The sequence below is a fragment of the Microcebus murinus genome, chromosome 14 (genome assembly GCF_040939455.1).
Source record: "Microcebus murinus isolate Inina chromosome 14, M.murinus_Inina_mat1.0, whole genome shotgun sequence".
Classification (NCBI taxonomy): domain Eukaryota; kingdom Metazoa; phylum Chordata; class Mammalia; order Primates; family Cheirogaleidae; genus Microcebus; species Microcebus murinus.
Genome location: NC_134117.1, coordinates 70,707,095 through 70,731,813, shown reverse-complemented (window position 1 = coordinate 70,731,813; position 24,719 = coordinate 70,707,095). Strand labels below are relative to the sequence as shown.

The window sequence follows — 24,719 nt, the reverse complement described above, 5'->3', positions numbered from 1 at the left end:
GTTTACTTGAGCCAAGATTGAGGATTGCAACCCTGGAGCATAGATTCAAGTTGCCCAGAATATACACTTGGATTAGCAGTTACAGGTAGGTTTTTAAAGGAAAAGATAAGGCAGGTCCTAAATTGTTTACTAATAATTTACATTAAAATAACACAAGCTCTTGATTGGCTACACCTAGTTCTTTGAATCACAAATTCCTGGAACAAGAAGATAATGAGTGGGGCAGCTAGTCAGGAACAAAAATCTTTAACTAATTGTCCCTGGACATGGGTATAGGGGCATAATTGAAATCCCATACTGGCCTCACTGGGCCTGATAAATTTTACATACCTCGCTTAGCTCGGATTACTCTAAGCTATTTTTCTTTTCTCAGGTATAATAACACTGCTGCAGATGACAAGCAGCCTTTTGGAAAGAAGGCTGCTGAACTGAAGGAAAAACACAAAAAGGATATTGCTGCATGCCAAGCTAAGGGAAGGCCAGGAGCAGCACAAAAGGGAGTTGTCCAGCCTGAAAAAAGCAAGATAAAGGGCGGTGGTTCACGCCTGTAATCCTAGCACTCTGGGAGGCCTAAGCGGGAGAATCCTTTGAGCTCAGTTCAGGACCAGCCTGACCAAGAGCGAGACCATGTCTATACTAAAACAATAGAAAGAAAGTAGCTGAACAACTAAAAAATATAGAGAGAAAGAAAAAATTAGCTGGGCATGGCGGCATATGTCTGTAGTCCCAGCTATTCGGGAGGCTGAGGCAGAAGGATGGTTTGAGCTCAGGAGTTTGAGGTTGCTGTGAGCTAGGCTGATGCCACAGCACTCTAGCCCAGACAACAGAGTCAGACTCAGTATCAAAAAAAAGAAAGAAAGAAGATGAAGAGGATATGGAGGAGGAAGAAATTGAAGATGAGGAGGAAGATGATGATGATAAATCATTTTTTTCTTGTTTACAAAGCCTCTAACCCCTGTACACAGCTCTCTTATTTTGAACAATTGAAATGTAAGGCTGTGCAAGATTTGTTTTTGAAGTGTGCAGTGTCGTTTTTTGTACAGATGTGTCTTTAGATAACCCTGTCCTGATGTATTTTCGATAGACACTAACCTTGCCTGGTATGGGATGGGCGTTGTAAATTGGCATGGAAATTTAAAGCAGGTTCTTGTTGGTGCACCACACAATTTCATCATGTATGAAGATAGTAGTTTTTCATCTTCAGTTGTCTGTGATGCAGCTTATACAAAATATTAACAATTGCTTTTTTATGTTAACTGAAAGTCATTCTGTATTTAAAAAAATTACAGCTGTTTTGTTGACATTCTGAATGCTTGTAAGTAAATATAATTTTTTATTAGTAAAACAAATATGGTTCCATTGAAAAATATTTGTGTGTGTGTGTGTGTGTGTGTGTGCGTGCAAATGTGTGTGGTGGGAAGGGAGGAACTGTAAGGTTTTCCAGCAGCTAAAGAAATAGACAGAGAAACTGTGGGGCCAAACGACATGGGTTTATTGAGCACTCCCGGGCAGGGTTTGCAGGTCCCAAGGGAGTGGGGCCTGAAAAGTCACACCCGTCTGAAGGGGGCCGTGAGGGCTTTTATACTATTTGAAGTGGGCTTGGAGATTTTTGGTGGGAAGAGCTGGGGATTTTCCACTGTGACCTTGGGTGGTTATTGAGAAATATACGGGGCTGGTGGTATTTGTGGAATCCGGGAACCGAAACTGTCTTATCCAGGTGGACATCCAGGTGTGGTTGTTTTCAGCAGGGTCTGGCAGTTGTCCTTGGTGGATCTGGTCTTTTGAGCCTTTTCTTTTTGATCTAGGGAGGGGAGGAGGGCCTACCACCAGCCTTACAGGAACCATTTCCACTTTTTCGTCACACCTCTACCATGATGTTTCACGCCTTTATCGCTCTTATTGTTTCATGTATTCTATCCAATTTTATCTTTGCACTCTCTTTTTCTCAAACTCCTCCTTGATTAATTTTGGGCATTACTTTTTTTCATAATCTTATAGGGTCATTCCAATAATCTCCAGCAAACATCTTGCTCTATAAAGCTGATCTAAAACTCGGATGGGCAAAGCTCTGCCCAAACTTCAGGAGATATGGGCCGGGCAAGGTGGCTCACACCTGTAATCCTAGTTGTCTGGGAGGCTGAGGCGGGAAGATCGCTCAAGGTCAGGAGTTCAAAACCAGCCTGGGCAAGAGTGAGACCTTGTCTCTACGAAAAATAGAAAGAAATTAATTGGCCAACTGAAAAATATATACACTTTAAAAAAAAATTAGCCAGGCATGGTGACGCATGCTTGTAGTCCCAGCTACTCGGGAGGCTGAGGCAGGAGGATTGCTTGAGCCCAGGAGTTTGAGGTTGCTGTGAGCTAGACTGATACCATGGCACTCTAGCCCAGGCAACAGAGTGAGACTCTGTCTCAAAAATTAAAAAAGGAAATATGGGTTAATCTGAGTGTGCCTTGATTTTAGCAGGCTCCAACTATTGCAATGTAATTTCATCAGTAAGCAGCATTGTGACTAGCATGTGCAGTTTTGCATTAAAGTTTCTGAAGGAAATTGTGATAATTCTGAACACATGAGAAGGAAGGTCGTCGTTGATCTGTTCTTCATACAAATGGAAACTTATGGAGAGTACGAATGTAAAGAAGAAGTTAGCAATAGTAAAGAATACCCTACAGGCATGGACATGTTTCTGGGATATCTAATTCCAGATACATTTTGCAAAAATAGAATCATGTGATCTATATTAGTCAGAGTTCTCCAGAGAGAAAGAACCAATAGGACAGATACTCAGACATAGGAATAGGGATATATGAGAAAGGATTTACTAGGGGAATTGGCTCGTGTGACTGCGGAGGCTGAGAAGTCCAGAGAGCTCTGCAAGCTGGAGCCCCTGTGATGCTAGTGGTGTGCCTCAGTCTAAACAAATCTTAAAACTTCAGAACCTGGGAAGCCAGTGGTGTAACTCTGAGCCTGAGGCGAAGGCCCGCCAGCGCTGGTGTAAGTCCTGGAGTCCAAAGGCTGGCGGGCGTACTGATGTCCAAGGACAAGAGAAGAGCATCCCAGCTCCAGCGGAGGGAAGACAGAATGTGCCTTTCCTCCGCCTTTCTTCCTGAGTCCAGCCCACCGACGGGGGCCAGCCAGCGAGGGCAGGTCTTTCCCACTCCGGTCGCCAACGTGCTGCCTTTCTCCTCGGGAGGCCCCTCACAGACACGCCAGAAACGCCGCTCTACCAGTTCTCTAGGGCTGCCGGAACCCAGTCCACACCTACACTCGGTCACCCATCGCCTGAGCTTCCTGCGCGCCACCCTGTGGGGAAACCTTGTTTGTTTTTTAATTGTCAGCACAACTCCCTTCAAAATCAGCCTCCTGCAGAGCGCGCCCCCTCCCTGCGGACTCGCGGAAGGGCCGCGTCTTCCCGGCTCCTAGGCGGCAGGACAGGCGCCGCGCTCGGGCGGGCGGGGCGTCCGAGGCCGTGCGCGCCGTCTGGGTCGCCGCGGGCGGGCGGGGCGTCCGAGGCCGTGCGCGCCGTCGGGGTCGCCGCGGGCGGGCGGGGCGTCCGAGGTCGTGCGCGCCGTCGGGGTCGCCGCGGGCGGGCAGGGAGTCCTAGGCCGTGCGCGCCGTCGGGGTCACCGCGGGCGGGCGGGGCGTCCTAGGCCGTGCGCGCCGTCGGGGTCGCCGCGGGCGGGCGGGGCGTCCGAGGCCGTGCGCGCCGTCGGGGTCGCCGCGGGCGGGCGGGGCGTCCGAGGTCGTGCGCGCCGTCGGGGTCGCCGCGGGCGGGCAGGGAGTCCTAGGCCGTGCGCGCCGTCGGGGTCACCGCGGGCAGGCGGGGCGTCCTAGGCCGTGCGCGCTGTCGGGGTCGCCGCGGGCGGGCGGGGCGTCCTAGGCCGTGCGCGCCGTCGGGGTCGCCGCGGGCGGGCGGGGCGTCCTAGGCCGTGCGCGCCGTCGGGGTCACCGCGGGCGGGCGGGGCGTCCTAGGCCGTGCGCGCCGTCGGGGTCGCCGCGGGCGGGCGGGGCGTCCTAGGCCGTGCGCGCCGTCGGGGTCGCCGCGGGCGGGCGGGGCGTCCGAGGCCGTGCGCGCCATGGGGTCGCCGCGGGCGGGCGGGGCGTCCTAGGCCGTGCGCGCCGTCGGGGTCACCGCGGGCGGGCGGGGCGTCCGAGGCCGTGCGCGCCGTCGGGGTCGCCGCGGGCGGGCGGGAGGCGGCGTGGCACGGACGCGGCCGGGTGCGGTGGCGGCCGGGCGGGGGACGGGGCCGGGGCCGGGGCCGAGTGGGAAGAGCCGGCCGACCGGCCGTGAGCCCAAGTCACAGCCTCGGGAGGGCTTCTGAAGGGAAAGCCATCTTCTGAATCGGCCAAGGGTTTTGCCGAAATCGGGAAGTCACTTCCGTATGTTAGTTCCCGCCGCGCGCAGAGAGCAAGGAGGAAGACGTGTCTACTGAAGGGTTTTTCAGGAGTCGAGTTTTCTGAGAGTCCAAGGGAGGAGGCTCTTCCTTAGACTTTTAACTCCGCGAGATAGTAGTGAGTCTCGCCTGTAGCAACACAGGACATCAGAAAATGCAGGGCCCTGGTTTGAGTCGCACAAATTCTTAGAGTAAAGAGTGCACCCCTGGCACTTATGGTGGGTTTTTGCTTTTCCTTCACCTTGAGATCCTTCCTTCACCGACGTCTCCCTTCTTTCCTTTTTATTCAATAAACACTTAACTGGGCTCCACTTGGCTAGCACGCTGCTAGGCACCCGTGATACAAAGGTGAAGAAGGCGGAACCTAGTAGGAGGAAACTCATCGCATTCCCTTCCCCTTTGTGTGCTAGTTCTATTCGGGCATTCTGTATCGACTTGCTTAAATTGTTTAAGCCTTAAGCGTTTTTCTGTTTTGAGTTCAGGTGGTTTCACTATGTATGACAGTAGTAACGACTACAGTCTTCCAAGCATGCACTGCTCTTTTGCTTAGAATGTTTCCTGATGTTTTGAGAATAATTTTTTTAATTGATTTGTGTTTTTAAATTACTTTTTAAAAAAGTAATTATATATTATCAATGGAAAAAGCCAAACTCTGTAAAATAATTTTATTTTATTTTATTTTTTTTTATAACATATCTGTAGTTATATCTGTAAAATAATTTTAAAGAGATTTTATTCTGAGCCAAATTTGAGGACCATGGCCAGAAGCCACTGCCAAGAGGCCTTGGGCAAGTGGACTCAATGTAACTGGGTTACAGTTTGGTTTTTATACATTTCAAGGAGAAAGGGGTTACAGGTAAAGTCATATATCAATATGTGAGAGGCATTCATTTGCCCCAAAAAGGTGGGACTTCTGGGGGGGGGGGGCTTACAGGTTATTGGGTTTAAAGATTCTTTGGCTTGTAATTGGTTAAAGACATGAGGCTTTGTCTAAAGGTTTGGAATGTTTTAACATAAGGAGGTGTTATCAGAGACAAGTCACTGGACATAGATTTGTTGTATAAATTGAGGATCTGCAGATTTGTTTTGCATATCCTTAGGCCTGTTAATGGGTTACAAAGGAAGTCCCCAAGAAGGGAGGGGGGCATGATAAGGCATGTCTGACCTCCCTCCTCCTGGCAGACAATTAAATTTTAGGATATTCCTTTGGCCACGAGGGGGTCCACTCAGTCAGCTGGTGGGGGTTGAGCCTTAAAATTTTACATCAGTTCACAATATAATACATGCACATAGGTTAAATGCTAAAAGAAGTAACAAAAAAATAGTACCCTGATTTAGTACTAGCCCCCCCCACCAACTTTCTATTCTCTTAGCTGTTTTTTGGTATTTACCTTTGTATTCCTAATTTATGCTGTCTCTTGTTACATTATGTTAAGGCATTCTGTAATGATTACTGTTATGCTAGGACAGTATTTTAGCCTCTTATGTGCCCTCTTCTCCCCCATACTCCCACTGTTGCAGCACAATTGTTAAACTTCAAGACTTTTTTTAAAATTATGACTGTATAATTATTTTTTACTCCTTAACTAAGTAGAGTAGCTCATTAGTATGATAGTGATTGCATTCTTATACAACTTTTTGGTTTTCCTGGAATTGACTATTTCATTTTTAAAAAATACTTATTTTTACTAATCTCCTAACCAAGTTTTCCTGCATCCTCAAACAGCCCTAAATTCCTCTAAATATAGTTTTACTTTATAAAGTATTGGTTACAGTTAGGTAGCAATTCATATTTACCATTTTCTAATATTATAACATATGCATTAATGTAATGAGTTTTCACTAAAAAAAAAAAAATCAGCCTACTCTGAGGGAATGTTATTCCACAAATGGCTACTAGAGGAACCAGAGCACCAAGCACTTGTCATCTCAACAGATTCATTTTATTGAGTGGCTACTATGAGCCAGGTGCTCTGTCGAATGTGGGGTCCAGAGAGGTGAACAAGGCAGGCAAGGGCCCTCCTCTCATAGAATTTGCATTCTAGCAGAGGGAGTAAATAATAAATGCATTAAACAAATAAAATACACAGTAATAAATGCTATTAAGGAACCTGAAATAGGCTAACAGAGAGTGATTGGGATGCTTCTTTACTGGATATGAAGTGGTACCTGAATTGAAGACTTTTCAGCTTGTAACTGGCTAGATGAACAAATTGCAATGACCCCTATATGTTTTTTTATAATCTTTAACCTTAACTACTTGACTTTCTGAGTTGTTTCCCAGAAATGGTGGGTTTTCTGCAAGACAAAGGGGCTGAGATTCCAAAGGCCCCTAGGCAGACTTCCTGACACCAAGCTTCCCCATACCCCACAACCTGCCCCTGTGCACAGAGCCCTGTGTTAGTTATACCACGACCTGCCCTAAGGCACATGGCCCCTGCCTTATTTTATTTATGTATTTACTTATTTTGAGATAGGGTCTCCCTTTGGCTGAGTGCAGTGGTGTCATCATAGCTCACAGCAACCTTGAACTCCTAATTTTTCTATTTTTTGTAGAGACCAGTCTTGCTGCAGCCCAGGCTGGTCTCCCAAAGGGCTAGGATTACAGGCGTGAGCCACCAAGCCCAGCTGGCCCCTCCTTTAAAAGCCCACGATTAGTTGGGAGACAGATTTGGGGCAGCTTCTCCCATTCTCCTGACAAAACATCTTTCATATTAAAAAAATTCTTTTCTTCCTTGGCAATCCTCCTTGTCTCAAATAATTGGATTTTTGAGCAACTGGACCTAGGCCAAAACCACCTTGAGGTTTCGCCAACAAGCTGTCTGGGAATGATTGGAAGAATATAGCTGTGGGAGGATCAGGCAGAAGATCCTCAGCAGGAAACAGTAGTGCAAAGAGAGTAAGGCAAGCACTAACCTGGAAAATTTTAAGACTGAAATTAGGCCTCTGGCTGGGCCTGGTGGCTCACACCTGTAATCCTACACTCTGGGAGGCTGAGGCAGGAGGATTACTTGAGTCCAGGAGTTCGAAACCAGCCTGGGCAAGAGCAAGACCCCATCTCTATTAAAAATAGAAAAATTAGCCAGGCGTTGTGGCACACACCTGTAGTCTCAGCTACTTAGGAGGCTGAGGCAGAGGATCGCTTGAGCCCAGGAGTTTGAGGTTGCTGTAGGCTAAAATGATGCCCCTACACTCTACTTGGGCCACAGAACAAGACTGTGTCTCAAAAAAAAAAAGAAGGGGCCAGATATCTAGACCTCTATAACCTAGGTCTGAAAGTTAGATTTTTATCCTAGATGCAGTTCCAATCTCTTGGAGGATTTTAGGTAAGAAAGTGACATGACTGAATTTATACTTAAAAAAATATTATGGCACTAAGGATAGTCATATGGTTCAATGGGATAGAATTAAGAGTCAAAAAACAAACTCATATATCTATCCTTAATTGATTTTCAACAAGAGTGCTAAGCCCATTCCATGGAAAAATAATAGCCTCTTCAACAAATGGTGCTGGGATGGGTTGATATCCACATGGAAAAGAATGAAGTTGGACCCCTACCTCATACCATATACACAAATTAATTTAACATGAATCAAAGACCTAAATGTAAGTACTAAAACTATAAAACTCTTAGAAGAAAACTTAGCAGTAAATCTTCTTTTTGAGACACAGTCTCACTCTGTTTCCCAGGCTAGAGTGCCGTGGCGTTGTAGGGCAGAGGAAGGGCAGAGGAATTCTTCCAATTGTGGAGAATTTACTTGGGTGGGGCAATGAGCTAACCACAAACCTTTGCTTCTGGTCATTGCTTGCTTGCTATGACCACTGTAGGGGGAATTATGGGATGAGGTCATTGAAGCACGGGCGACTGGCCCATCAGGCAATAGAGGGCAACCAACCCGCCAATTATTTCAAAAGGCAATAGTGGGCAACCAATCATTTTAAAGGTCAACGCATGATCCACTTATAGTCAGCTTGTGCGCAGCTTGTGCACCATGGGGATAAAAGGCATGCCGTTGTTCCAGTCGGGGTCCTTGCCTGCGAGAGTGGCCACTGCGTTGGTGCTCTGGGGCTTGGACCCTGGCTAGCCAGAAAATAAACCTCCTCTTGTGTGACTGCATCCTCGATGTCTCCGATTTTCTGTCCAGTGGGGCTGTGGAAGGTCGTTCCCTAACAGCGTCAGCCTAGCTCACAGCAACCTCAAACTCCTGGGCTCAAGCAATCCTGCTGCCTCAGCCTCCTGAGTAGCTGGGACTATAGGCATGCACCACCATGCCCGGCTAATATATATATATATATATATGTATATATATATATATATATATTTGTTGTTGTTGTTCTTGTCCAGCTAATTTCTTTCTATTTTTTTAGTAAAGACAGGGTCTCACTCTTGCTCAGTCTGGTCTCAAACTCTTGAGCTCAAAGGATCCACTCGCCTAGGCCTCCTAGAGTGCTAGGACTACAGGTATGAGCCACCACAACTGGCTGGTAAATCTTTATGACCTGGGATTTGGCAATGAATTCTTAGATATGATATTAAAAGTATGAACAGCAAAGGAAGAAAAGTAGGTCAATTGCACTTTATAAAAATTTAAAAGTTTTCCCTGGGACTTTTGTGACAACAGCCAAGTGTATGAGCCCGAGCCATCTCTTTTGCCCCAGTGGGTGTCAGTTCAACTCAGGACATGTGAGTGAGGACATCCTAGACCGTCCAGCCCCAGCTGAGTCTTTAGCAGAGCTGAGCCAAACCAGAAAAATTCCTAGCTGACCCATAGAATTGTGAGAACTAATACAAACTAGTTGTATTTAGCACTGTGTTTTGGAATGCCTTATTCTGCAGCAAAAGCTAACTGATATGGAACGCGACCCAGAAAGCTATCACATACTCAGTGCCAAAGATGTGGAAGACAAAAAACCGGCTCCCTGCGGAGGGCTCACAGTACCAGAGAGGACCTGCCACTTGCACAAGGCACGGGCAGCCGGTGGGGCATGGCACATCATGCGTGGAGCGGGGAGCTCTGCAGGACTGCACAGGCTGCGCAGACCACCAGCATTCAAAGGAGATGCAGGAGAGCGCTAGCAGAAAGAGAGCCAGCCTGCTTCACCAAGAGCCAGACCCTCCTCCCGCCTCCCCACCACAATGCCACGTCTGGGGCAGGGAGCAGAGGAGGGGGGGGAAAGAGAGAGGCTGAGGGGACGGCGGTCACATGGTCTCCTCTGCGAGCCAGCGGCTCCCTGCTGAAGACCTGGGCAGGAAATCAAAACACCCAAATAAACTGAATGTTTGCCTGAAAGGAGGCAAAGGTTTTAACTCTGTATCAGAATACTGACCAACTTACCAAACATGACCTAGGTAAAATCTGGCAAGAGACCAGGTTTTCTTTACTTCCCCACTTTTAGGAACGGAAAAAGAACTTGAAAAGGCAAAATTGATAGTAGTGGTTATTGGGGCAGAGAGAATCGCCTTGCTTATTACTGGATGGAAATCCCCCAATGCCCCCAGTTCTCTCATCCCATGTCTCCCCTCACATTTGGGACTGGCAGCGTGCCTGACCTCGGAGGGCGGAGGGATGAACGTCTGCGTCTGTGCTCTCGTGGGCGGTGTTCTGCGAGCCCGTGACCTAGCCCAGCCCGCGCACAAGGCTTTCCCAAGGCCCAGCTTCCGGCTGCACTCCGTTCCAGAGCTCCACCTCGGCACTGAACGGCTGTCTTGTCACTGGCTGGGTCAATGTCCCTTTCTCCCAGGGATCTCTGCTGTCCCCACACATTGACACGGGGACATAGGCCCGTCCCCTCTCCCACAGCCTCAGGGAGGCCAGGCGCTGCAGATGAAGAGATGCTGTCTCTCACAAGTCAGCCCCTGCCCCCCCAATCTCAGACCCATTGGTGGTCCCAAGGTTGCAGGAAGCCGGGAGTTGTAAGTAGCATCGAGGCTTCAAACTTTTGCCTCCCCCAGCCTGGCGGGAGCCCCTGCTCACGGTCCCCCTCATTTCTGTGGGAAGTCTGTGTTTAGAGACCCAGATTCCTCAAGGTGCTTTTTAAGACTTCCTGCCCTTTGCTGGCAAATTGTTAATCAGTTTGTGGCAGCATAAATAAAATCAGAGGGTTTAATTAAAACTAATGAATGAGTGAGTGGAGACCCACAGGCCGCTTTGCTCTCTGAGCCTCGGAGCAGTAAATAATGAAAGTGTCACACAGCGAATGACGTGTTTTAGTGGAAGTGTGAGGCCAGCAGAGAGGAGCCGCAGAGCACTCTTGCACCCGGGCGCGGCGTGCAAGTCGGTGGGAGCCGCACTTGTGTCTCGTGTTAACTAATTCTGCAGGAAGTGTTCCAGCTTTCTGGCCCCTCCAGAAAGCAAGGGGAGTGTCACACACAGGATGCTTGTTCTCTGGGCAGCCCTTAACGTGATGGGCCTTGTGAAGGGGGACAGTAGAAATAAGGATGGGCAGCACCGCAGACATTTAGTGGGCAGGGGCGAGGAATTCTATAATAACAATCCCAATGTGTAGGACGCACAAAGAATTGTCCTACATCCCCCATGACTTTCCCAGACATGCATGTAGGTGAGAAACTTGTTTATCATTATTTGGACTTAGACCTGAACTCTCTGTAATAAAGTCCTTCTTGCAGTTTTACTATATAAGGTATTTTCCAGAAATGCAACTGCCACTTGGGGTGAGGAAGGCTGGGACTTTGGTAGCACTTTTAAAGCCACACCCCCAATGGTAACACCTCTCCTAGTGTTCACGGTTCTGGTACAGTACACCTGTATCAGTCTGCATTGCAGGTTGGCATATTCATGGTGATTCTACATGTAGAATCACCATGCTCTGCCAGCATCTTACTATACATTTGTCTTTGAATGTAGGCCTGCCCAAGCATTTACATGTTGAAATGAATGTTCTTTTATTATAGATTACTTCCTTTTATAGTATTCAGCTAGAACATTGTACTGATTTAAAAAAAACTCGTGTGTGTGTGTGTGTGTGTGTGTGTGTGTGTGTAGGGGTGTTAAGAAATATTTGTTGTAAAAATGAGTGCACTGGGCAGATGAGTTTGAGAACCACTGCTCATGTCAACATGTGGCCCTGAAAACTGTTGATAGACGTTTGGAGAATGTGCTTTTCTATAGTTCCTCCTATTCCCTGTCCCCACTGAGCCCTCAGCTCTGGTTCAAGTCCCAGGAGTTGTCCAGAAGCCATTTCTGGGCCCCTGGAGCAGCTTGTTAGGATGGGCACATTGTTCCAGGTCCAACCCTCCACCCAGCTGGCCGCACACTCTGCTCTTTGTCCAGCTCTCTGCCCCCACATGCCTTGTACTCACTCTTACAGAGGCCTAGGAGTTTCCTTACTCTTTCCTTGCTATTATGTCCAGGGTGGGAGGCCATGAGGGGGGTCCCAAGCCTGGGCTGGACACTGCAAGTACATTCCAGTGGAACATCCTCCCTCGGCCCAGCCCGGCTTCCCTCACTTCCACGCTGTGCTGTCACCAAGAGCACTTGGCAACCAACTTCCCCTGCCTGAGAGTCTGTTTCCCAGGGAACGTGACCTAAGACAGGTGGATTCAGGAAGATTCAAGGAAGCAGACTCTGACATGGGATTTCAGGTTGCATCACCCACTGGTTGACAATAAGAACCCCATACCTGGGATAGGTGGCGCAGACAGCCCTGAGCGTGCTGAAACAGTGCAGTTTTTAGCACTTACACGGGCCATGAGCTGGAATGAGACAGCAGTGAAGGGATATTGTAGATGCAATGATTAGGCAGCAAGAAATAATCATTATTAAGAGAAACTGGTGGGCCCTTACTGAGTGCCACTGATATAGTAAAGAAAGACAACGGAAGGCTGAGGGTGATTAATCATCAATTAAAGGCATGGTGTGAAAGACAGCCTTCCTGGCAACATATAAAGAGATTCTCGTCTCTTGCAGAAAAAGCTGAAATCAGGCCCAGGAGTTGACTCTAAAGGTAGTAGAACTCTGAGGAAGGTTGAATCTTCACCCTCTGCAAGTCCGTAATGCCGAGGTCACAGCCTGCGATGGGAAGACATGGGAACTTGAGACTTGGGATGGGGATGTCTGGGTTGATGAATTTAAGAACTTGAAACTCCATGTCCCCCGAACACTCTGGGTCTTCGGAAGTGGCCCAGTCCTTATTGAAGGCTAGAACTCTCCTTGCCGAAAGATAGGGGAGGTCTCTGTATTGCAAGACAACACAGAACTGCTCAGGATCTACTCCCACCCTCTCTCCTAATAACCAGACCAATAACTACGGTCAAATCACAGCATAGCCTGGCCAGAAGAGTGCTGAGTTCACTAAGAGAGCAAAGGAATTTTAAGACCTAGCCAACAATACCAATAGAAGCTGGGGGAGTGTAGCCAAGGGGCCTAACCTGCAGAGAGGTATGAAGATGAGGCAGTAGAACATGGAATTCCTAAGAACAAAAGAAGTGGGCAGCCAATGAAAGTATCTATACATATCTGCTCAATCTATACAATTAAAAGAAAGCAAGGATGGATGAGCCGAAGGCTGAGGACAGCCACTCCAATAAAAAGTCAAAATTTGTCTTAGCTGGGAATGCCATGACAGAATACTGTAGATTGCATGGATTAAGAAACAGAAATTTATTTCTCACAATTCTAGAGCCTGAGAAGTCCAATATCGCGGTGCTAGCAAAGTAGGTTTCATTCTGAGGCCTCTTCTCCTGGTTTGTTAGCTACCACGATCTCACTGCGTGTTCACATGACCTCTTCTTTCTGGATGAGTGGGGAGAGAGAGTGAGCAGGCTCTCTGGTATTTCTTCTTTTTTTTTTTTTTTTTTTTTTTTTTTTTTTGAGACAGAGTCTTACTTTGTTGCCCAGGCTAGATTGAGTGCCATGGCATCAGCCTAGCTCACAGCCACCTCAAACTCCTGGGCTAAAGCAATCCTCCTGCCTCAGCCTCCCAAGTAGCTGGGACTACAGGCATGTGCCACCATGCCCCACTAATTTTTTTTCTATATATATTAGTTGGCCAATTAATTTCTTTCTATTTATAGTAGAGATGGGATCTCGCTCTTGCTCAGGCTGGTTTCGAACTCCTGACCTTGAGCAATCCACCCGCCTCGGCCTCCCAGAGTGCTAGGATTACAGGTGTGAGCCACCTCGCCCGGCCTGGTATTTCTTCTTATAAGAGCACTAATCCCATCATGATAGCCCCACCCTCATGACCCTATCTAATGCTAATCACCTCCCAAAGGGCCCCTCTCCAAATCCCATCACATTAGGGGTTAGGGCTTCAGTATATGGCCTTGTGGGTAGAAGATGCAAACATTCAGCTGTGACAATCTTTTGCCCAGTTTGGGGACCTGAAACACTTTTTTTTTCCCCTGAAACCCTTCAACTGAAAGAGAGGCCAGGTCCTCAGAAAAAAGAACCTCTGCAATAACACATGATTTCCTAGTTTGAGGAGACCACTTTCTTTTTTTTTTTTTTTTTTTTTTTTTTGAGACAGAGTCTCGCTTGTTGCCCAGGCTAGAGTGAGTGCCGTGGCGTCAGCCTAGCTCACAGTAACCTCAATCTCCTGGGCTCAAGCAATTCTTCTGCCTCAGCCTCCCGAGTAGCTGGGACTACAGGCATGCACCACCATGCCCGGCTAATTTTTTTTTTATATATATATATTAGTTAGCCAATTAATTTCTTTCTATTTATAGTAGAGACGGGGTCTTGCTCTTGCTCAGGCTGGTTTCGAACTCCTGACCTCGAGCAATCCGCCTGCCTCTGCCTCCCAGAGTGCTAGGATTACAGGCTTGAGCCACCGCGCCTGGCCGAGACCGCTTTCTTGAGTGTTCTCTGTCAGCCCCAGATGTAGTGGCTTCTACTTCCTATATCTGCTATTCCTTCGTTCTTTAGGGTTCTCTTCTTTTTTTTTTTTTTTTTTTTTTTTTTAGACAGAGTCTCACTTTGTTGTCCAGGCTAGAGTGAGTGCCGTGGCGTCAGCCTAGCTCACAGCAACCTCAAACTCCTGGGCTCGAGTGATCCTTCTGCCTCAGCCTCCCGAGTAGCTGGGACTACAGGCATGTGCCACTATGCCCGGCTAATTTTTTATATATATATATCAGTTGGCCAATTAATTTCTTTCTGTTTATAGTAGAGACGGGGTCTCGCTCTTGCTCAGGCTGGTTTTGAACTCCTGACCTTGAGCAATCCGCCCGCCTCGGCCTCCCAAGAGCTAGGATTACAGGCGTGAGCCACAGCGCCCGGCCTTAGGGTTCTCTTCTTTACGACCCAATCCCCTGTGATCCCATTCCGTTGTTGGTTAATAATTCTTTATATTAAACTCTATATTAAAATTAATATGTGATTTCTCTCTCTTGAGAGAAATTGATCACTGATTGATACTGAATTGATACTAGGACTGGTTTTATCTCCCACCCTGTAATTTGCATATATGTTACAAAAGCATCTAAAGAACTCATTAGTTCCTGCTCATCAGATCTGATATTGCCAATGCAGTCATTTTGCCAAACATCAAAATTATCCAGATCTCTGTGGGCTGTAGTATGGAGAGAGCAGGGGAATTTAGTCATGGCTCTGAGGCAAGTGTGTGAAGGTATATTGTTGACCCTGACAGGTGAAAGCAACAGGTGAAATTGGAGTTGACATTTGATTAAGTTTACAAAACTCCTGTCATTCTCCAGATCCTTCTGACTTCTGCACAGGCCAACCTAGTGAGTTACACAGGGATGTGTAACTCTTCTTAAGTCTTTTATGGTGATTTAACCTCTGCAATTCTCCCAGGGATATAGTATTGCTCCTTGTTTACCATCTTGGAGAGAGGGGATATTAGTCTTTACCCATTCCTATCACTACAGTCCTCGTCTTGTAGATCCAAGGGCTCATTCGGGGATTCCCATGTAGTTGGTAAGTATCACCTGACCACCATAACCGCCCCCCCATTCAAACTGGTGAGCCACTGTGTTATTTTGGGTCCCCAGGAATTAGTGTCAACTCAGAGTCAATGTCTAGTAATCCCGGAAAGTTCTGAAAATTTTCTTCTACCAAATGCAGTCAGTTTTAGTAAACAGCCATAAATCCCTTTGGAAAAGGCTTGGAGTAAGATTTACAGTGTATATTAGTGGCAGTGATGCAGGGTCCTTCCTCAAGGGCTTCCTATTCTAGGGACTCTGAGTGTGTGAATTGCCTCGGGTCTAGAAATGGGGCGAGAGGCTCTGACTCAACTCAGACTTTTGGCTGCCAGACACAGAGGTTTTTCTGTTACAGACCAAACAATACTGTGGTAGGCTGTCCATCTAATTTTTTTATTTCAACATATTATGGGGGTACGAATGTTTAGATTACATGTGTTGCCTTTCCCTCCCCCTTCCCTTGCCTCTGTGTTCGTGTGTGTGTGTGTGTGTTTGTGTGTGTGTGTGTGTTTCTGAGACAGTTTCACTCTGTCCCCCAGGCTGGAGTGCCGTGGCATCAGCCTAGCTCACAGCAACCTCAGACTCCTGGGCACAAGCCATTCTCCGGCCTCAACCTCCCAAGTAGCTGGGACTACAGGCGTGCACCACCAGGCCCGGCTAATTTTTTCTATTTTAGTAGAGACAGGATCTCACTCTTGCTCAGGCTGCTGTCAAACTCCTGAACTCAAGTGATTCTCCTGCCTCAGACTCCCAGAGTGCTAGGATTACAGTCGTGAGCCACCACTGTACCCGGCCTGTCCATCTGTTTAAGTCCTGGGAATACCATGACAATTGGCCATTGCCAAAGACCTCTGTGGGTCAAGGCATTCCAATTACCTGTCCATCCCTGCCCTGTGCAGTAGATGTGTCTTTGGCAGTTAAGTGCTGCCTCTTGCCCTCTGTTACTCTAGGATCTCATCCCTATTGCAACCAGAGAGCCCATCTCAATGTCAGTGTCCCCTACGGTCATATCTGACATACAGAAGCAAACAGCCACTGAGATGATCAAGCATGCAGATGCTTTGTTCGCTACTGTACTTCTCAATGCCTTTGTGAAGGGCATGTCTTTTCCTGCAACACAGGTAGTGGTGGGGTAGATGCATGTTTGCACATGATAACTCCAGTCCAGCATGCCTATCTCCATAGCCTGGGGAATTCTATTCTTTGTATCATGCCAAGGAAGCTCTAGCATCTCAACCTCATTAATGTAGGCCACCACTGTGTCCCAGTTTCAGTCAACCAACCAAGTAAGCAGTTAGAATCACCTCCAGCTGCATGAGTGAACACACTAAATCCGGAATCTCTAGTAAGTGCACCCATATTCATGGCCTGATCTAGTGTTATATTCCACCCCCCTTGGCCTAGCCCTTAGAATTCACTCTCACGTTTCCCAGGCTTCCAACAGTACACATTAACAAAATCTTGTAACACTTTTTGTGTGGAAGCTATTTCTTTTGGGATCACTGTGTAAACCTGTGCATGCTGAGATATGACACTAGCTATGGGTCTCATGGCAACCGGGTGGTCTGGGTGGGTCCTGAGGAGAATGGGCGTGTCCCATCACGGCATCTGCCTCAGGTGAGGTTATCACAGGAAGGCCAGTACTCTCAGCCACAGAGGGCAGGCTGCTTTCCTGGGAAAGGGGTCTGAGGCCCTTCTTTCCTTGCTGTCCACTGGGAGATGCTGCCAAGCCCTAGCAGCCACCCGGGTCCCTTGCCACATGCCACCCCCCATCTTTAAGGACAGCAGTGGAGACTCTCTCATGTCAAATTCTCTCTCACTTCATATCTTCCATCAAGATGAGCCCAGTCCCTTTTAAGGACCCACCTGATTGGGCCTGGCCCACCCCCAAATGATTTCCCTATCTTAAAGTCAACTTATTTGGGATCTTAATTTCTTCTATAAAACCCTTTTGCAGGCCAGACGTGGTGGCTCACGCCTGTAATCTAGCACTCTGGGAGACCGAGGCGGGCAGATCATTTGAGCTCAGGATTTCAAGACCAGCTTAAGCAAGAGCGAGACCCCGTCTCTACTAAAAAAATAGAAAGAAATTAGCTGGAAAACTAAAAATATATAGAAAAAATTAGCCAGGCATGGTGGCGTGTGCCTGTAGTCCCAGCTACTTGGGAGGCTGAGGCAGGAGGATTGCCTGAGCCCAGGAGTTTGAGGTTGCTGTGAGCTAGGCTGATGCCATGACACTCTAGCCTAAGCACACTCTCTTTTTTTGAGAGTCTGTCTCAAAAAAAACCCAAAAAAACAAAAAACCCTTTTGCCATACAATTTAACATAATCATGAGTGTGAGATCACAGTCACAGGTCCTGCCCACTGAAAAGCAGGGGACATGCAAATGCGTGGGTCACGGGAGATCATCTCAGTATTTAGCCGACACAAGTACCTGCGTGGGGAGCTGCAGACAAGACTAAATAAGTCCACACACATAACGCCCTTAGGACCATGGCTGCACAGACCTGTTGTCGGGCGTTAGCGGATGTTATTGTTGCTGTTGTTAAACACAGTTTCCCAGCCCCCCCACACACACCAGAACACCAGAATGCCAGGGTTGGGAATGGGCTTGTTGTTACAGAAAGCTCCGCTTTTGTCCCCAAGGCTGCAGCAGAAGAGAGAGAACAAGTGGTTTGAGGGGAAGGAAAGAGAGATTTATCAATTTGCAGGAAATGAGGAGAATGGAAACTCCTGTCTGAAATGCCATCATCCTAACAATAAGCAGAAATACAGAAACGGAGGCCATTCAGCTTCCGGCAACTGTTCTTCAACTGACAGTTGATGAATTTGTTCCCTCACGTCTAGGGAAAGGCAATCCCATGACTGCCACCCACCAGGGCGGCCCACCCTGATCTCCATGACCTCGCCAGCCAGCCGGCTGAGCCATCTCCTGTAGCACAAAGAACAAAAGACCCTGTCCCTCCAACCACTGGCCTGAGACGGGGATGCAGGTTTCAGTTCCCAAAAAGAGTAGGGGATGTTTTAAAGAAGACAGAAAATATCTTTGTCATTTTTTCAGGCCATTCCCTCTGTAACAATGTCTCCCCAGCTCACTGGGGACCTGGTGCATGTTGAAAGGGGCCTCCAGAGTCAGACAGGGCGACACCTTTGCTGACTCTGCCACTCTCTGGGGAAGCTCCTCTATTCCTTCATTGCTCACTCTGCGTCCAGCCCCCCAGTTTGGCCAACGTTGCCTCTCCCCCTTACATTTCCCTCCACCTCCAGGTTATTTCCCTGCTAGCAGTGTGCCCTGTCTTGCTTACCAGTGGGAATTAAAATCTTAAGCCCCCCAGCAGACTGAATGGACCCCCTCTTGGCCAGAGGAACTCTAGAAATACCTAAAGCTAAATCACTGGCCATGAGAAGGGAAGTCAGACCTGCCTCGTCATGCCCCCTCCCTTCTTGGAGATGTCCTTTGTTACTCATTAACAGGCCTAAGGCCGTGCAAGACAAAGCTTACACCACATCTGCTGGTCATCAATTCCACTTAACAGATCTCATATGCCTTCCAGGTATTGATTTATGACTTTATGTGTAATTCCTGTCTCCCTCAAATGTATAAAACCAAACTGTAACCCAACCACCGCAAGACCACTGCTCAAGGCTTCTTGGATGTGGCTCTCCTGGCCGTGGTAACACATTTTCAGCTCAGAATAAACCTCTTTATATTATTTTACAGAGGCCGGGCGCGGTGGCTCACGCCTGTAATCCTAGCACTCTGGGAGGCCGAGGTGGGAAGATTGCTCAAGTTGGGAGTTAGAGATCAGCCTGAGCAAGAGTGTAAGATACTGGGCTATAAGGACAATAGACATCTTCCAGCTTCTGTTTACTGCTTGTTTGCTAACCGCAAGGCATTATGAGTATATTATGGGATGCAGAGGAAAAAGACAAAGAAAGCAGAAACCTGAATCTCTCAGCTAGGACCCGGAACAGGTCAGGGCCTATCAGGGGCAGGCTGAAGTAAAAATCACTGTGGGACGGATGCATGACCAGCGTGCAAACAACTAAGTTATAAAAGGGGACTAACACACAAAGGAGGGTCCCTGCCCGGAGAAGAGGTCACTGCGCTGGCACTCTGGGGGCTCGGACCCTAGCTCGAGCTAGACAATAAAACTCCTTTTGATAATTACAGCCTCAGTGACTCTGTCTCTCTGTCCTGCGGCCTTGTGAATCTCGAATATAACAAGAGCAAGACGCCATCTCTACTAAAAATAGAAAAAAATTAGCTGGGCATGGTGGTGCATGCCTATATTCCCAGCTACTTGGGAGGCTGAGGCAGAATGATGGCATGAACCCAGGAGTTTGAGGTTGTTGGGAGCTAGGCTGACACCATGGCACTATAACCTGGGCAACAAAGTGAGACTCTGTCCCAAAAATAAATACATTATTTTACAGAGTTTGAGTTATTTTCCATTGACACCAGAATAATCATTATGGAATCCAATGGTAATATTTTTTCCAAAAGTTACACTGTTTCATGTTTTCTACTCCAGAAATGTGGTGTTTTATTTGTAGCTGGTTGTTCTAGTCCCTGGTTCAAGATGGCAGGGATACATACAGGTAGCCAGCAGGAGCCAAGCTGCAGAAGTCAGCGAATGCCCCGGGAAAAATCCCAGTGGAAGAAAACAATATTTGAGAAAAGAATGCAAAACCCTCTCAAACAATTAACACCTTGGGATCACAGCTTTAATTAAAAAAATTGAAAATACTTGTTGGGGATGAGTGCTGGGACTGGGGGCCAGTGTGATGTGTGGTTTTCTGACTGATAAAGGACTTAAGGCGGCTGGTCTGGCAGAGAAAGCGCTGGGCTCAGCAGGTTCCCACAGTGGAAGCAATTTGGAAGTGGTTTGGAGGACAGCAATTCCCCACCCCAAAGGTCTGAACAAACCCAAACCAGAGCTTTTTACACAAATGATTAGAAATGAAAGCAAAAATTTTGTCAAGGCAAAGGTGTGTGCAACATATTGGCCCCTTGGTGTCATTTGAGGGAAATTAATGTGGAAGGCCAAAGAGATGGAGTCTGCAATACGCAACACTCCCGAGACCTGCCTGTGATTTTGTTCCTAGTGTAGCAGAAATAAATGCTCCCAGTAAGCCTTCAGGGAGACCTGAGACATGTACATAAGTAAGATTAATCAGTAAGGCTAGCATGGACCTAATGAGTCATCTTCAACATCATAAACCTTGAAAAATTCAAAGTTGTGCCCAGGCAGGTCTGTGCACTCTCAGCAGAAGCAACGGGAGCCACCCACCTTCCCCGGGGCGGCTCTCCAGCGCCTGGGCTCGAGAGGAAACGACAGCAAATGGCGGTGCTCTAGGTCTCACGGACCTAACGTGAGGAGACGGGGTGGGTGCTGGAGTGGAAAAAAACGAAGGTTTGGGGACTCATGCACCTTGTCCCCTCCAGAGCCCTCTCTCCAACCCTGGGGGCTGAGTTTCCATCCAAACAAAGGACCCCTTGGGACTGCAGGGAGGTTGGGAGGAGCGTTCAGGGCCTGCAGGGTGGGCCCTGCTCTGGGTCCTTCACCCCACATTTCCATCGTACCCTCCGACAGTGTGTGACTGTTCGTATGATTCCCACTTTTCAGATGGACAAGTCGGGGTTCTGAGCTGTGTGAAGCTGAGGTCAGAGCTCACCTGGGAGACTCCGGGCTCAGGTTTCTGATTTAGCAGGACCTCCAAGTGTGTGGGAGGGTGAGAAGTTTCTGGGCCAGCAGCAGAGGGTTGGAGTGGACTTCTGACCACACGTGCTGGCAATTCTTTGCCCCACTTGTCACCAGATGCTTTGGGTCAGCCCTCACCTGGAATTAGCTCTGCTTCTCTGCCGAGTGTCTGCACCTGCTCACAAGCCTCCTTTATTTCCCTTGAGCCTGAAAATCTCATCATATTCTCTCACCTGCCACCCACCAAATGCAAATCTCCAGCCCTGGATCAGACTGCAGACGGCACACTCCCCAGTGTTTCCCAGTCCTGCAAGCTTCCTTTAAACACTTGGAATGCTGAAACCCACCTTGCCTCCACTGACTGACTCCATCCAGTTGGGCGACAGCATGCCCCAAGAGCCCCAAATTCTTTATGGCTAGAGCCTCCCGAAAGAACAGCCAGCCCGCCACTGTGCAAAGCCAATTCCATGGGAGCAGCATCCTCCACGCAGAGACTGTGCCACCCTGCGCCAATGTTGGCTGGCTCACCACCTGCACCCAGAACACTCCGGCTACTAATAGGCTCCAGAAAGGGGATATCAGATTTCGGTTTTCAGAACCTTACCCTACCTGCCCTGTGGCAAGTGGGTGGTGGCAGCGGTGGGGGGGGGGGGTGGACAGGCTGGAGGCAGGTGGCTGCTTAGGCGGCTTCTGCAGTTGTGCAGGAGAGATCAGGCTGCAGTCATGAGACAGAGCAGGAGAGATCTGGAAAACGCTTTGGATCAACCCAGCAGATCTCAAGGGTGGATTTGATGGGAGTGTTAGGGAAAGGAGGAGTTAGGGATGGGCGGGAGAACTGACTTACTGACATGGGGGAGCCTGGTGAAAAGCCACCGTGGGCCACAGGATGGAAAGAAGAATGTCAGGGCTGGGCTACATTACAGACCTCTCAGACATCTGAGTGGAAATTCCAAGTTTGCAGTCAGATACGTAAGTCCAAAGTTGAGAAGAGAGGTCCAGGGTAGAAATACAAGTGTGAGTGCTCAGTAGGGTCCTGCGTCACTTAACAACAGGGACATATTCTGAGAAATGAGCTGTTAGGCAGTTGCGTCGTGGTGACGCATCCTGTAGTGCATGTACACAAGCCTGGATGGTACACCCCACTGCACGCCCAGGCTGTGTGGTACGGCCTGTTGCTCCCAGGCTACACACCTGGACAGCGTGTTACTGTGCTGAATACTGTAGGCAGTGGCAACACAATGGTAAGGATTTGTGTAACTAAACATAGCAAAGGTACCATAAAGTGGTGGCTCATGCCTATAACCCCAGCACTCTGGGAAGCCAAGGTGGGAGCATGGCTTGGGGTCAGGAGGTGGAGACCAGCCTGGGTAATGTAGCAAGACCTTGTCCCTGCAAAAAGTAAAAAAATTAGCTGAGCATGGTGGTGCACATCTGTAGTCTCAGCTACTTGGGAGGCTGGGGCAAGAGGATCAGAGTGAGCTATGATCATGCCACTGCACTCCAGCCTAGACAACAGAATGAGATGCTGGCTCTAAAAAAGAGAAAAAAAGGAGAAAGAAAAAAAATGTACAATAAAAATACAGTATAAGAAAGAAAACGGTACAGCTGTATAGGGCACTTACCCTGAATGGAGCTTGCAGGACTGGAGGTTGCTCTGGGTGAGTCAGTGAGTGAGTGTTGAGTGAGTGTTAAGTGAATGTGAAGCCTAGGTCATTGCTGTACACTACTATATACTTTATAAACACTACAACATTTTGGGCTGGATGATAAGATTAATTTAAAAAACACTATAAACTTAGGCTATGCTAAATTTATTTTAAAATTTTTATTTCTGGCCAGGCGTGGTAGCTCACACCTGTAATCCTAGCACTCTAGGGGGCCGAGGCAGGTGGATTGCTCGAGGTCAGGAGTTTGAAACCAGCCTGAGCAAGAACGAGACCCCGTCTCTACTATAAATAGAAAGAAATTAATTGGCCGACTAACATATATAGAAAATTAGCCGGGCATGGTGGTGCATGCCTGTAGTCCCAGCTACTCGGGAGGCTGAGGCAGCAGGATCGTTTGAGCCAAGGAGTTGGAGGTTGCTGTGAGCGAGGGTGATGCCATGGCACTCTAGCCCAGGCAACAAAGAGAGACTCTGTCTCAAAAAAAAAAAAAACTTATTTCTTCAATAATAAATTAATTTCAGTTTACTATAAGTTTTTAAATTTATAAACTTTTTAATTTTTTAAAACTTTGACTCTTATAACAAAAATTAGCTTAAACGCAAACACATTGTACAGCTGTACAAAAACATTTTCTTTATATTCTTATTCTATAACCTTTTTCTCTTTTTAAACTTTTTTTAATTTTTTAAACCTTTTTTGTTAAAAAACTAAGACACAAACACACACAATAGCTTAGGCCGACACAGGGCCAGGATCATCAACATCACCGCCTTCCACCTCCACGCCTTGTCCCGCTGGAAGGGCTTCAGGGGCGATAACATGCATGAAGCTGTCGTCTCTTATTTTAACAGGGCCTTATTCTGGAACACCCCGTGGAGGACCTGCCTGAGGCTGTTTTACAGTTAGCTATTTTTTTTTAATAAGTAGAAGGAGTATGCTGTAAAATAATGATAAGAAGTATGGTGCAGTAAATACATAAACCAGTACCATAGTCATCTATTATGAACTATTACATACGTATCCAATTGTGTGTGCCATCCTTTTACATGACTGGCAGCGCAGTAGGTCTGTGTACACCACTTCTCTATGAACATGAGAGTGACGCATTGTGATAGGCTGGTGCGCTGACTATGACATCACTAAGCCACAGGAATTTTTCAGCCCCATTATAATCCTGTGGGACCCCGTCATACATGTGGTCCGCTGGGGACCCGAACGCTGCTGTGTGGCACGTGACTGTGTGTGGATGGAATGAGAAGGCACGAGACCAGGTGAGAGCACCTTGGGGCAATGTGTAAACAGAGAAGGTGGGCCAGGCTCTGGCACCTCTGCCATTCAGAGGTCAAGCACAAGAAACCAGTGAAGGAGACTGACAAAGAACAGGCCACTGGGATAGGAGAAAAATTGGGAAGCAGAGAAAGTCATGAAATCCAAGAGAAGAGAGTGGCCCAATGTATTTATGCCACACACCACATGACCACTTCAAGGACCGAACGAAATAGTGTAAGTGGAAGCTCCCATGGGGACGTGCCCAAATGGGCACCTTGGTTATTACTGTGACAGGTCTGGTACCGTCTGCCCTCAGAGCCTCCTGTTCTCACGAGGCTACCTGTATCCACCGGGACCACTCTGTTCCCAACTGCCAGAGACTGTCAGCAGAAGGAATAGCAAGTACAGCGCCGTTTCCCTCAGGAAGTCCAGCAGCGCCTGTGCTGCCCACTGGGTGCCAGGGGACCTCTAACAGAAAGGGCCTGGAAGGGTTGAATGGGAAAGGAAAGTGGAGAAAGGAATGAAGAGTTTCTAGACGTCCTGTCTGAGAACCACAGTCTTCATCAATGATGCAGAAAACAAGTTTTGCCAAATAAAAAGTAGAAGAGGATTGACCCAAACCTCACTGGACACCAGATCCAAACATTACCTAGTTAGTCCTGGCTGCACCTTGACTGATGAAATGGATTATCTTATGAAGTAGGTAGGTCAACAGAAAGGTCTGAGTGGTTTGGGATAGGTATAAAGAGCATGCAGCATGAAAGCACTGTTTCCAAAG

General features: G+C 47.8%; 1 long non-coding RNA gene across 1 annotated transcript; it reads right to left on the bottom strand.

Moving 5' to 3' along the window:
- Positions 1–1,469: 1,469 nt before the first annotated feature.
- LOC142875679 (uncharacterized) lies at positions 1,470–23,771 on the bottom strand. Its single transcript, XR_012922995.1, has 2 exons — positions 23,690–23,771; positions 1,470–2,204 (listed from the first exon to the last, which is right to left on the bottom strand). It is a non-coding gene; the product is annotated as an uncharacterized LOC142875679 (long non-coding RNA).
- Positions 23,772–24,719: the final 948 nt, after the last annotated feature.